At 37.7% G+C, this 12201-nt stretch overlaps 2 protein-coding genes across 35 annotated transcripts in view; one reads left to right on the plus strand and one right to left on the minus strand.

Annotated features, from left to right (window-relative positions):
- Positions 1 to 6352, minus strand: part of SORBS2 (sorbin and SH3 domain containing 2) — a 211723-nt gene extending 205371 nt beyond the window's left edge. For all 34 annotated transcript variants that reach the window (XM_061404232.1, XM_061404234.1, XM_061404231.1 and 31 more), the window contains exon 1: positions 5737 to 6352. The gene's annotated coding sequence lies outside the window, so the exon portion shown is untranslated. The remainder of the gene's footprint in view (positions 1 to 5736) is intronic.
- TLR3 (toll like receptor 3) overlaps positions 3338 to 12201 on the plus strand; it is a 189854-nt gene continuing 180990 nt past the window's right edge. The window contains exon 1 of the mRNA XM_061404242.1: positions 3338 to 3439. The gene's annotated coding sequence lies outside the window, so the exon portion shown is untranslated. The remainder of the gene's footprint in view (positions 3440 to 12201) is intronic.

Raw genomic sequence — 12201 nt, forward strand, 5'->3', positions numbered from 1 at the left:
AGCTGAGTTGTCCCTGGAACTTTAATTCTGCGCAAGCAATCTGTACCTTTTCCTGTTCTTGCTATAGTCAGCATCTCCCTTTACCTAAACTGGTTCAAGCCGGTGCTCGAGGTGTATCAGCCAACACAAGTCTATTCACTCTGTTCCAGAACAATTAAGTTATAAAATTTTTATCTTCACTACTAGTAATGCTATGCTATTGATATATACATCTCCACATCTGGATATGGAGAGGCAAGTTCTTTCCAAAGTTATTTACCCCCATGGGATATAATAGTATTTATTCTACTGCAATTATATACCTGACAGATTAAGTGTGCTTGTTTCAGAAAGTGCTCAAACAGTTCACCAGATGACATGGTTAGCACAAGAATAGCTGAAACTGTTATCTAATCTCTTTCCCTTTGTTAATTGTAGCACAGAAATTTGAAATCTTTTGATGTGTGAAGACATCTTGATAATCTGTGAAAAAGCTCGCTTGCAAACAACCAAGCGTTGCTTTCTTAAATTTTTTTGGTTAACGTGTCAAGAGTAGGAAAACCTTATTAAACATTAAGATCTGATCGCAAAAGAATCCAATGAGACAGAAGTAGCTGATGTGTCCACAGGTGGAGGATGAGTCCTCACATAGTCAAAAGCTTAAGCATGTTTCTTTCGATCCGCTACCTCCACGCAGGACTAAATGTTTCCGAAGAAGATAATTACCTCTGACTAGAAGTAGTGACAGCGACTTTATAGAAGCAGATAGAATGAACATTTATACTAATACATTTTCTGCAACATGGCCAGTGTTTCCTTAGATTGTCTCATTTGCATATATTTGTGTAGATATATTAAAAAAGTTTCCATTCTTTATACTATTCCCTGCCTGGACTCTTAGGGATTTTTGTAACAAGTGCTCTTGATTAGAAGCCTATTTTTGGTACAGTTTGTTTGGCTTCCTTTTGGCTGATCCTTAAAGCCACATTTGTCTCTAGAAGACACCAAATTCAGTAGACAGTCAGAAGGCTTGGAGCCTGAGAGGTTTATTCTGCCCCTCACGTTCAGCCATTCCTGAAAATTGATCAGGAAAAGAAATCAAAAAAGAACAAGTATTTCTAATTGGTTGGATTAACTTTACTACTTAAAGCAGAGGATAAGATTCATTATAAGAAAGTCTTTTTGGTGTGTAATTTACACCAGCTGTTGAGAAGACATCTCAAAGGAAAGTTAGAAGAATTGAATGTCTAGGTTACTTAAAAAGTCAAGATTTTAAAAAGTAAGCAACAGTGCACATTAAAAACCCAAAATATAACTAAAACTTTCAAATAATGTTCTTATTAGAAAGAAAATTTTCTTAAATTCTAATGTGGATAGAAAAAATTAGGAAATATAGCGAGAGTATGGCTAGATTTTTTTTTTTGAGGTAGGAAATTTTTCTTTGAAAGTGAGACTTTTGCTTAGAGTTAGGAAAAGTGAAAGATTTCTGGATTTGGGCTCAAATAATGCTTTTCAAAGGTGCAAAATTAATCCTGGATCTATATCATACCAGACCTATATGGGGAAGAAGAAACCACTGTCTTTTTGACTAAATTCTTGGTTGACAAAACTTCTGTTTTGAAGAGTAGGGTAAAGTATAATACGGTTTCATACGGATATATCATGTTGCTGAAACTCCAAATAAAACCCTCTTTTTGATGATTCTCTGTCATATATCAAATAAGATCATCTTAAATGAGCTTAATCTGGAATAAGGGTTCTTATCCATCAATATTTAGAACTCAATTAATTATAGATGTGTTCCCTTATAGCTAAATGTATGTATGTCTTAACTTTCTCAGAAATATAGATAAAGACATCTTGAAAATCTCCATATAATTCTTTGCAGTAATAATTTAGAATTTAACAGACACCTATTATTAAATTATTTGAGGAACTTTTAGAAAATTATCTAATACAATTAAATATTACATTACTTCATTATAAAATGCAAGGAGTGCCCTCATTTCATTTGAATGTCAACATACTTATATGTCATACATACATATAATATGTTGACATTCAACTTAGTTACTTAAAAAAGAAAATCTTAAAAATGATACAGAAATACTATGGAATCATGTTTCCTGAAATCTAACTACTATATACAATATAAAATAATTGATTAAGCATGGTTAGTCTTTAAGACAACTAGAACCAATTTCAACTTTAGCTATTATTTAATTAGCATGCTATACATTAATAACAGCTAGAAGATAGTAAAAATAAGCCTTTAAAGGACAGCAAGATACTTAAGAGTTACTATATATCTTATGTTGATTATAAATTCAATGCTGGAAAATAGTGTAAAAAATATGAAATATGAATTTAGGTGGTTTCCTAAATATTTGGCTTAGTAATTACAAACATTTGGATATTTTAAATTCCCTAATCTTTGGTACTTTATGTACAAGAATTCATATTATATTAATTCCAACTTTTTCTTTTTAGGTATCTTAGCGATGAGGGATTATATATTTATTCATTCTTAATGTAACTTTTGATGCATTCTTATTTTTATTACAACACTGTGATTAATTTTCCATAAGAGACCGTAAAAATTTAGGCTTTAAAAAATAATAATCAAGCCATCTAATATAGAAAAAAGAGTGGGACGTCTCTATAACCAAATGCATACCTGTACAAGAGTGTAACAGTTCTCTCCATCACCCAGGAACTCAAGTTATGGAAAATTATAATGTAACTAGTTATTACCTGTAACCTTTCAGGTTTGCATGGAAAATCAAAAGAAATTCTGCTATTGTAGGCATTAATCCTTTGGTTTCTTCCAAGTTCATGGCCTCTACTTTCCTCTGACTTTAGTATGGAAAACAATTCCATAACTAACACTTTTATCATCAACTACTAATCATCATCAATTCAACATTAATTTTAAGTGACCTGATTTTAGAGCATATTTCTTATAGGGATATTTATTGTGCTTATTTTCCCCTGCAAATTCTATAATAGCTACAAGTAGAAAAACAGTATCTTCTAGATATTAAAGCTTTTAAATTGGTTTTATTTAAAACTTACATATTGTAAAATTTTCCTTGAGAAAATTCTGATGTATTACAGGACATGTATTCCTTCTATTAAATTGTGATCTTGAAGCTACAATTTGAAATCAGGGAAATTAAAGGCTCATTGCTGTTTTTAGATGTTTTGAGTTTCTCTGATCAAATGTAGTATAGTCGATAATAGGACTTCCGTTTCGAGATCAAGCCCATATTTATGGTAACTAACAGGAAAACAGTGAAGTCGAGGTTATCAGTACAATGTCAGAATGCCAAGTTCTAGACACTCGACCAAGTAGGTTCAGAGGTCAGTGATACTCTGGAAGCCCTTGAGCAGAGACAAGTGTAACCGGGTGTAGTGGGCAGGACTACGGACGTAAGATCGGATGGAGCTGAAGCAGAAGGTGAGGAAGTGTCAGGAGAGACATTCTAGCTGGATTTTGAAGGGTGCCTGGCAGGTGGCTGCCGCTGTGGGGTGATTTAAAGAAAAAATCTATACAGAGGAGACAGGCTTTGCCAAAGTTTGGAATAGTGCATTTGGGGAATTACAAAGTATTTGCTATTGCTAGCAGGTGAGTTGGGAAGTAGCGGAAAACAGTAAAAGCTGCGGAGTCTTGAAAGATAGGGATTTGCATCTCTGTGCCTGTTTCTCAAAATTGTTGCGTTCGTAACTATGCAGATGTGCTGTGCAGTAGCGGACCTAGACTGCTAATCTTTCAGAGCACATCACCTCACAGGTTATTAACATAGGGGAAGAGAGCACAGGGATAAAGTCTGTGCGTCCCTCTTCCCAGAGTCTGACTCCCGTCACGTATGGTGCCACGCAAAGGCAACGGGAGACGACCTTCGGTACGTCACACCTGGTTCTTCTAAAGAATCCCCCAAGAAAATCTAATACAAGATCCTCTCTTGCTGCAGGGCTTTTCACTGTGTTACTTCTAAAAATTCCTTTTGCCATGCAAAGCTTCAACAGGAATTAAGCTGATGAAAGACTTTCCCCACCTTTCCTTTTGCTATAGTAGACTCACTTTCTTGGCTGATGTTATTTATAAAATTGGACTCAAAACTAAGTCTGTTAGTTCAACTTTGCTTTGAAAGTTAAACGTAAGTGAAGTACAACGCTATCACCTCACTATTTTATCCTATACATTGTCTCACACACACAAACAAACAATATTCCTAGTTAGAGCTCTTATCATTAAATGTTTGGAGATGATTTTCTGGACTGAGATTGCTTATATCTTGAATTTTTTAAAATATTTCTGTATCTTGATTATTGGTGACATTTTTAAAAAAAAGAACAAAAAGAACAGAAGTTTCTATTCTCCTTGTGCTCTATAACTCTCTTATCTGAGGGCATAATGACATTGCTGTATTTGTGAAACAGGTGATGTACACTCATACATAACTATGAAAATTATATTATCATACTTAAAAGGTTTATCCTATGTCATTCACATGTTGGGTAAAAGGATAGCAAATAAAGATATATTTCTTAGAAGTAGATCTCAGATCCTATTTATTTTACACTTCATGGTAGATTTCATCTTTAGCACTTACAGGTTTTTATTCAACATTTTCAACACAATATTTTTCCTTAAATATTTTCTATAGCATTGTAAATGATCTGACATTTTCCAATACACCAACAGAACTGATTTACCTAAAACTGAAATGTTGCTGAAATAGAACTTAATCATTATTTGATCATTTCCTTACCAGGAATTTCGATTTGACTGACCAATTTCAACCCACAGTAACAGCTTTGTTCCTAAGAGATTATACTCAGTAAGGAGCAATTCCTACTGCAATTCAAAATCTGTGCTATTATCATGTAGCAATGGATAGCAAACATCCACTGCAAATATTAGTACATCTGTCAGAGGAGTGTTGTGTTTTTGGTTTCACACTCTCTCTCTCTGAAACCTATCTGCTTGTGAGAAAAGTTGTGCAATAAAAGAAGTTTTACTGTCACATAGTAATGCTGTGCTTGAACTCAATGCAGCGATTCACTTCCTTTCTTTGCCTGGATTCCAAGCTAAGGCGCACAATGAGGGTGTTGTGTTCTGGGCTAGCGTGGCATGCATGATACTCAGGGAGGACGTGTGAGTAGCTTCCAATACCTACACTATTTGCTTTACAACTACCCCCAACTAAATCAAACAGTTCACCAAGACTCTGCTCAGAGTAAGCAGGGGACACGATCCTCTGGCTGTTATGACCTACATAGGGAACAGACTTCCTTAATGTAAATATATATAGAGGTGTGTTAAGAGTTAAATACATCATTTCAGAGGCTTAAAAATAAATGCTTCACGGTTTTCCAGCCCTGATTTTCAATGTAATTGTCTTAATGTATGTCAAAGTGCAGGTTATAAAGCCTCCATTGTTTCTAAAGGAGAAAGGTTGTTGATTATGAAGGTTGTCCAAAAGGACAAGCCATCATGGTGTGTTAGAACAGCAAATTTTTATCTGAAACCCCAAGGCATTAGGCATTTTTTTTTTAAAAATCGCTATGATTTCTAGAACCTGAACTTATACTAAAAAAATTCTGTCTCTGACACTATTTTATGTGTGTGTATGTGTCTGTGTGTGTGTTGCCTTGGTAAAGCCAAAGAACCAACAATGAATGTAAACGTCTAGGTGAAGTTTTCCCAGAGTTATTGTTATGCTGTGTTGGAGAAAGGACAAAAAGGCTTACCTCTGTCAGTCAAGTGGCTACACGGGGACCCTCCTTCTCAGCCTCGGCCTCAGTGTGCAGGCAGATGCTCTCTGAGCCAACAATCTGTTAACAGGAAGCAGGTAAACCCGAGCGCGTCCGCCCGCGTTACAGTCCAGTGCCCATCGGAGCACACACCTGCTTCTTCAGACCTGCCACTCATACGCAACAGCCACGCAGCGGACCGGTGTTTGCAGCCGGAAACACCTCCTGCGGGGTCAGTAGTTTTCAGGGTAAGCAGCTAGAGAGCTGCCGAGATAACACTGCAGGCCAGGCGAGCCTTCCCAAGACAAAAACCTTTCCTGCTGTGTGATAGCAGATAGGCAGTGTTATCTCCTTGCATTCCACGTTCTCAGATCAGCTACTAGGAAAAGCAGTCAACAGCTTGTCCAAACGGCAGCTGGCAGGCATGCCTGGCCGTGCTAATTGTATACTAACATGCCCACCGCTTCTCTCTTCCCTCAAATAGATTTTTTTTTTTTTTAAATGCTCCTTCCAGGGTAAAGCTCGGCAGAATATGCCACCCTGTTTTCCATAAGTAAAATGGCTGGTCCTCCCAGCAACTGCTTGCAGACAGCTCATTGGGTTCCACTGGCTTTTCGTAGCCATAGCAACAACCAACAGACAGACTTAGCAAGCACGGCTGATCACGTGCGGCGCCCCGACACAGCTTGCTAATTTCTTTTCATCGAACTCATCATTTTGGGAGGAGGGTAGCTTCTGTGATCATTCTCAATATTTCACCCATGGTACAAGTGCTCTTGAGTTTTCAGCTTTCAGGAGGAACTTCTGTTATCGGAGTCATGTGAAATTGAGCCAGGAAAGCCCTTCTCAATACATAGATTTGTGTCTATCCAGGTTAATAACATGCAAATCACCGTAGCAACAGTAATTGAAACCATTGTCAAAACGGGGTCTACCTTCCTCATAGCCTCAAGGAGACTGGCAAATATGGGCAGTTATATCAGTACTTTCTGTTTTTCAATGATAATCTTGTAGCCCCTCAGCTGAAACACAGCCCTTTGACTCATTATATGTGGCCAAAATAACCAAACCAGTTAGGATATTTTAATGAGGTGTTACTTATGGATTCCATGTATTTAATTACTTTAATACACTTTTCCGTACTACAAACTTTAAAATAAAATTCTAAAAATTCCTATTGTCTCCTCCTGTGGAAGATGACTCTTTAACTGACTTATGATTTATTTGTAGTATTAAAATACTTTAGAAAATCAAAACCAAATTAAGACTCTTTTGCTTTAAAACTACCTTTGAAGCAGGAATAATTTTACTTCCTCAGTTAGATGGCTCTCATCCCACACTTCCTTAAAATTTCACCTCTTCCCAGGAAGTTCCCATAATACACACCATTAACCATTTATACTTTCTGCAAAATCCCCACCCTTCAATACTGTCACCAGTCATATTCTATTTGACATACTTTCAAGACACCATCCTGTTTCTTTTTGTTTCTAACACTTTGATTGGAATAGTTGTATCGATACTTTGCACTTATAAGCACAGATACTTCCTTCATTTGCTGGTAGTCATGGGTTTACTGTTTTGTAAGTATTGTGTCCCCCCCGCCCCCAACTTTAGGACTCCTGCTTCAGTAGTAATTGCCAACATTACTGTGCATAAGAATCTTGTGCATGCAGATTTGGGGGTCCCATTTTCATTGTCTCCAAGCATATTCACATTCGGTTGGTTTGAGCCTGCTCAAGTTATCACATCTGCTGAAGAAAAGTCGGTGGGTTCAGCCTGCTCTGATCTGAGTTACTCTCCCTTAAGTCGTTTTGAGTTTTCTACTCCTGAACTTGCCCCTGCCTTCCACTTCAGCCTCAGGTTCTGTTCTTCCTCACGTTTCAGCAGTTTTGAATGACATCCCATTTCTTGCTTTCTGGCCTGCAGATGTTCCAAAAGCTTCTCTATCAAGTCCATCCCCCAGCATCTTCTGCCTGCATCCCAGTCTGCTTCCTACTGTATCTTTCCAACCCTTGCTCAAATAGACCCTCTCCCTAAAGACAGTCCTGGGTGGATTTGCAGTGGTCTTCTCTGTGCCCCCACTGTACCTGGAATCTGCCTCTACTGTTACATCCTTGTCATGTGCTCTAGATTATTAGCAGTTTTCCTTTCTTGTCTGACTCTTCTACTGCTCCATCAACACTCTGAGGTCAACCTGGTCCATGTCTTATTCATCATACTTCAGTCAGTTCAGTTCAGTCACTCAGTCGTGTCCAACTCTTTGCAACCCCATGGACTGCAGCACACCAGGCCTCCATGTCCATCACCAACTCCCGGAGTTCACTCAAACTCATGTCAATAGAGTCCATGATGCCATCCAACCATCTCATCCTCTGTCGTCCCCTTCTCTTCCTGCCTTCAATCTTTCCCAGCATCAGGGTCTTTTCAAATGAGTCAGCTCTTCGCATGAGGTGGCCAAAGTATTGGAGTTTCAGCTTCAACATCAGTCCTTCCAATGAACATTTAGGACTGATCTCCTTTAGAATGGACTGGTTGGATCTCTTTGCAGTCCAAGGGACTCTCAAAAGTCTTTTCCAACACCACAGTTTAAAAGCATCAGTTCTCCGGTGCTCAGCTTTCTTTATAGTCCAACTCTCACATCCATACATGACTACTGGAAAAACCATAGTTTTGACTAGATGGACCTTTGTTGACAAAGTAATGTCTCTGCTTTTTAATATGCTGTCTAGGCTGGTCATAACTTTCCTTCCAAGAAGTAAGTGTCTTAATTTCATGGCTGCAATCACCATCTACAGTGATTTTGGAGCCCCCCAAAATAATGTCTGCCACTGTTTCCATTATTTCCCCATCTATTTGCCATGAAGTGATGGAACCTGAAGCCATGATCTTCGTTTTCTGAATGTTGAGCTTTAAGCCAACTTTTTCACTCTCCTCTTTCACTTTCATCAAGAGGCTCTTTAGTTCTTTTTCACTTTCTGCCATAAGGGTGGTGTCATCTGCATATCTGAGGTTATTGATATTTCTCCCTGCAATCTTGAATCCAGTTTGTGCTTCATCCAGCCCAGCATTTCTCATGATGTACTCTGCATATAAGTTAAATAAGCAGGGTGACCATATACAGCCTTGATGTACTCCTTTTCCTGTTTGGAACCAGTCTGTTGTTCCATGTCCAGTTCTAACTGTTGCTTCCTGACCTGCTTATAGGTTTCTCAAGAGGCAGGTCAGGTGGTCGGGTATTCCCATCTCTTTCAGAATTTTCCACAGTTTGTTTTCCTTTCCTGTCTAACTCTTATACTGCTCCTTCAACACCCTGAGGCCAACCTGGTCCACGTCTTATTTATCATACTTAGAATATTCTAATTTTTCAATATACTTTTAGTGACAACATAATATACTTTTAGTGAACAGATCTTGAAAGACTGGCTTGTGTAAAGTCTGGGTTTTAATTCATCTTTTCAATTCCAGGCATTACTGACTTACTATGACTTCAAAAAAATTTAAGTGATTTTGATTAAATGTTGGCATTAAAAAAAAATTATCAAGAAACATCCTGAATTCATCTGGTATTTTAGGGTGGATTCTCACTACTTGTTCAAGAATGTCTTTATTCTACCTTCACATGTGATTGATTGTTTAGCTAAGTTTAAGCATCTTTGACGTCATTTTCCTTTTAAATTATCAAGGTCTTCTTTTGTCTTGTCTTCTTGCCCCAATACACCCCCACTGTACTCCACTGAAGGAGAGAGCTAGAGAATACCTGAAGCTGCACAGGATTAGGAGCTGGGAAGCTAGCAGGAACGGAGATGGATCATTTTGCTCCCATGGTGTCCCTCACGGCCCCTCTGTTGGTTGTTGTAAATCACTCTGTGCAGCAGGGGATGGGGAGGTGGGTGGTGGGGTGCTGTGTTCTTTGCAGAATCAGGCTTCACCACCTGCCCCAAGCCTCTCCTCTCATTGCTCTGACTGCCGGACACATCACTCTGGCCCTCTGGCTCTGCTCTGCCTCATCTGACTTTTATTCTCCCTTCTAACTTGCTCATTGCTAAATACAGAGTCCCAAGAAACAAATAGGATTTTCCCAGCTCATCTTTCTGAGCCAGATGAGATACATCATAAGTTGCTAGTAACTGTATACCTGGCCTGCCCTAAATCAGATTCCAATGCCAGCTAGAGTAGGGACCCTTGGCATCATATGGCTTTCAAAATGTTGCCAATATAATAGGTACAGAGCTGTCACTTATTATTGTCTTAATTAGCATTTCTTTAGTTACTTATGAAATCGAACTTCTCTTTATGTTCAGTGGTCTTTTGAGTCACCTCTTCCATTCATTTCCTGTTCATAGCTCTTGCCTGTTTTCTCTAGTGAGATTTGTTGTCTTAGTGTAGAATTTTAAACAAAATGTCTGTGAAAAGTATTTTTTAAATTTATATATTTAAACATTATAATTTGGAGAAGGAAATGACAACCCACTCCAGTGTTCTTGCCTGGAGAATCCCAGGGACTGTGGAGCCTGGTGGGCTGCCATCTATGGGGTCGCACAGAGTCAGACATGACTGAAGTGACTTAGCAGCAGCAGCAGCAAACATTATAATTAAATTTGGTACCTAATTAACAGCTAATAAGTTATCCTATATAAAGGGAAACCAGTAATTTACTGCCAATTGTTTTGGTTTTTATTATGAAGAATGTGGGTAAAAATCCACATTTCTAATTTTGAAATTTTTTTCAGTATAAGTGTGTATACTGCCACACTACAATATGAAGAATGATTTTCTAAGACAAAATCTAATGTCATATAAATCACATTCCCCTTTTAAAATGTTGTCAGCAAAAGTGCCTTTCAAGATTACTATTACTTTTATCTCTAAAATGGCAAGTATCATTAAAGAAAAAGAAATGGTGAGGAACTGTTGTCCGCAATGAATATATATTGCTTGTAAAATTAGAAAGAAAACAATAAGTGTCTTTAAAAATGAAAAGAAAAGGTCTGAAGAGCTGATGCAGATAAAAGGAAACTTAGGAGACAGACTGAAAGCCACGTGTGATCCTGGACTGGGCACTAGATCAGGAAAAAAGATTCCATAAAGTCTACTCTGGAGACAATTCATCCATTTGAATATGGACTCTGTGATATTTAATAGTGTTGTTCCCATTCTGTATTATAGTGTGTTTTTAAAAATATATGTCTTTGTTCTTAGGAAACATATGTTGAAGTACTTAGGGTAAAGGGCCATAGACTCTACAACGTACTTTCAAATGGTTCAGCAAAAAGAATAATAATGCATAATAGTTAATATATTTGTCTTTTTTTATAACGTATCCGTCTTATGTGTGCATGTTCATGGTACAATTTACCACGTATAAGAATAGATAGGGACATATGTATACATATGGCTGATTAACATTGTTGTATGGCAGAAACCAACATTACATTGTAAAGCAATTATTCTCCAATTAAAAATAAAAATTGGGACTTCCCTAGTGGTCCAGTGGCTAAGACTCTGAGCTCCCAGTGCAGGGGGCCCAGGTTCGAACCCTGGTCGAGGAACTAGATCCTACATGCTGCAACTAAGACCCAGCACAGCCAAATAAAAAAGTAAATATTAAAAATAAAAATTAAAGAAAATAGATGGCGACTAGATTTATGTAAACCTATGTACATGTCTATCCATCCATCTGTCGAAGGCTAACACAGATGTGGCAAAATACTAACACCTAGTGAATCTTAGGTGAAGGGTATTCCAGTTTATTTTATTATTATTTGTACTTTTCTGTAAGTTTGAAGTTATTTGTTTTTAAGATAAAAAGTTTTAAAAAATGAAATAAAACAAGTGTTTAGAGCAAAAACAGATTTGAGGTAAGATTACTTGATGAGAGACAAAGTTAAAACTAAAGTTATTAAGTTCTAGACTAAGATGATAATGATTAGTGTTATGAAGAGGCACTTTGGTAGAGAGTACTAGAAACATTCTGTACTTTCAGAGAAGTTTGTTGTGTCTCTACATTTACTGCTTTCCTCTACCCTGATAGTAAGACACATATCCCTTGTTTCCCATATAGAAATCCTTCTTAATCTGGTTCCTTCACTGCTGTAAAAATTCAGCAAGATCACTGCAGTATTTTGCAGTCACACCAAGCCCCCCAGCCTCTGCAGCTGGGTGACAGTCTTCCAGGGGACCCCATCCCTGTCGTAACAAAGAAGCTCTTTGTACAACTAAGAGAACAGAACTTGAGCATGGTTTGTTTAATGGGATAGTACAGACTGTTATAAAGCTTAGACTGAATTTTCTAATTCCTAGCAACACAGAGAATATGCCAAAGAATCTTACTAAATCTTGCATAATTAGATATGTTAGCAATAACATGAAAAAATGTGCTTTTAAGTGGGACCAAGATGGGAAGTGTGAGAATTACCCTGGATGGGATTAGAAAGAGGCTTGGGGTACCTCTGTTAAGCA

This window comes from Bos javanicus, chromosome 27 (genome assembly GCF_032452875.1).
Source record: "Bos javanicus breed banteng chromosome 27, ARS-OSU_banteng_1.0, whole genome shotgun sequence".
Classification (NCBI taxonomy): domain Eukaryota; kingdom Metazoa; phylum Chordata; class Mammalia; order Artiodactyla; family Bovidae; genus Bos; species Bos javanicus.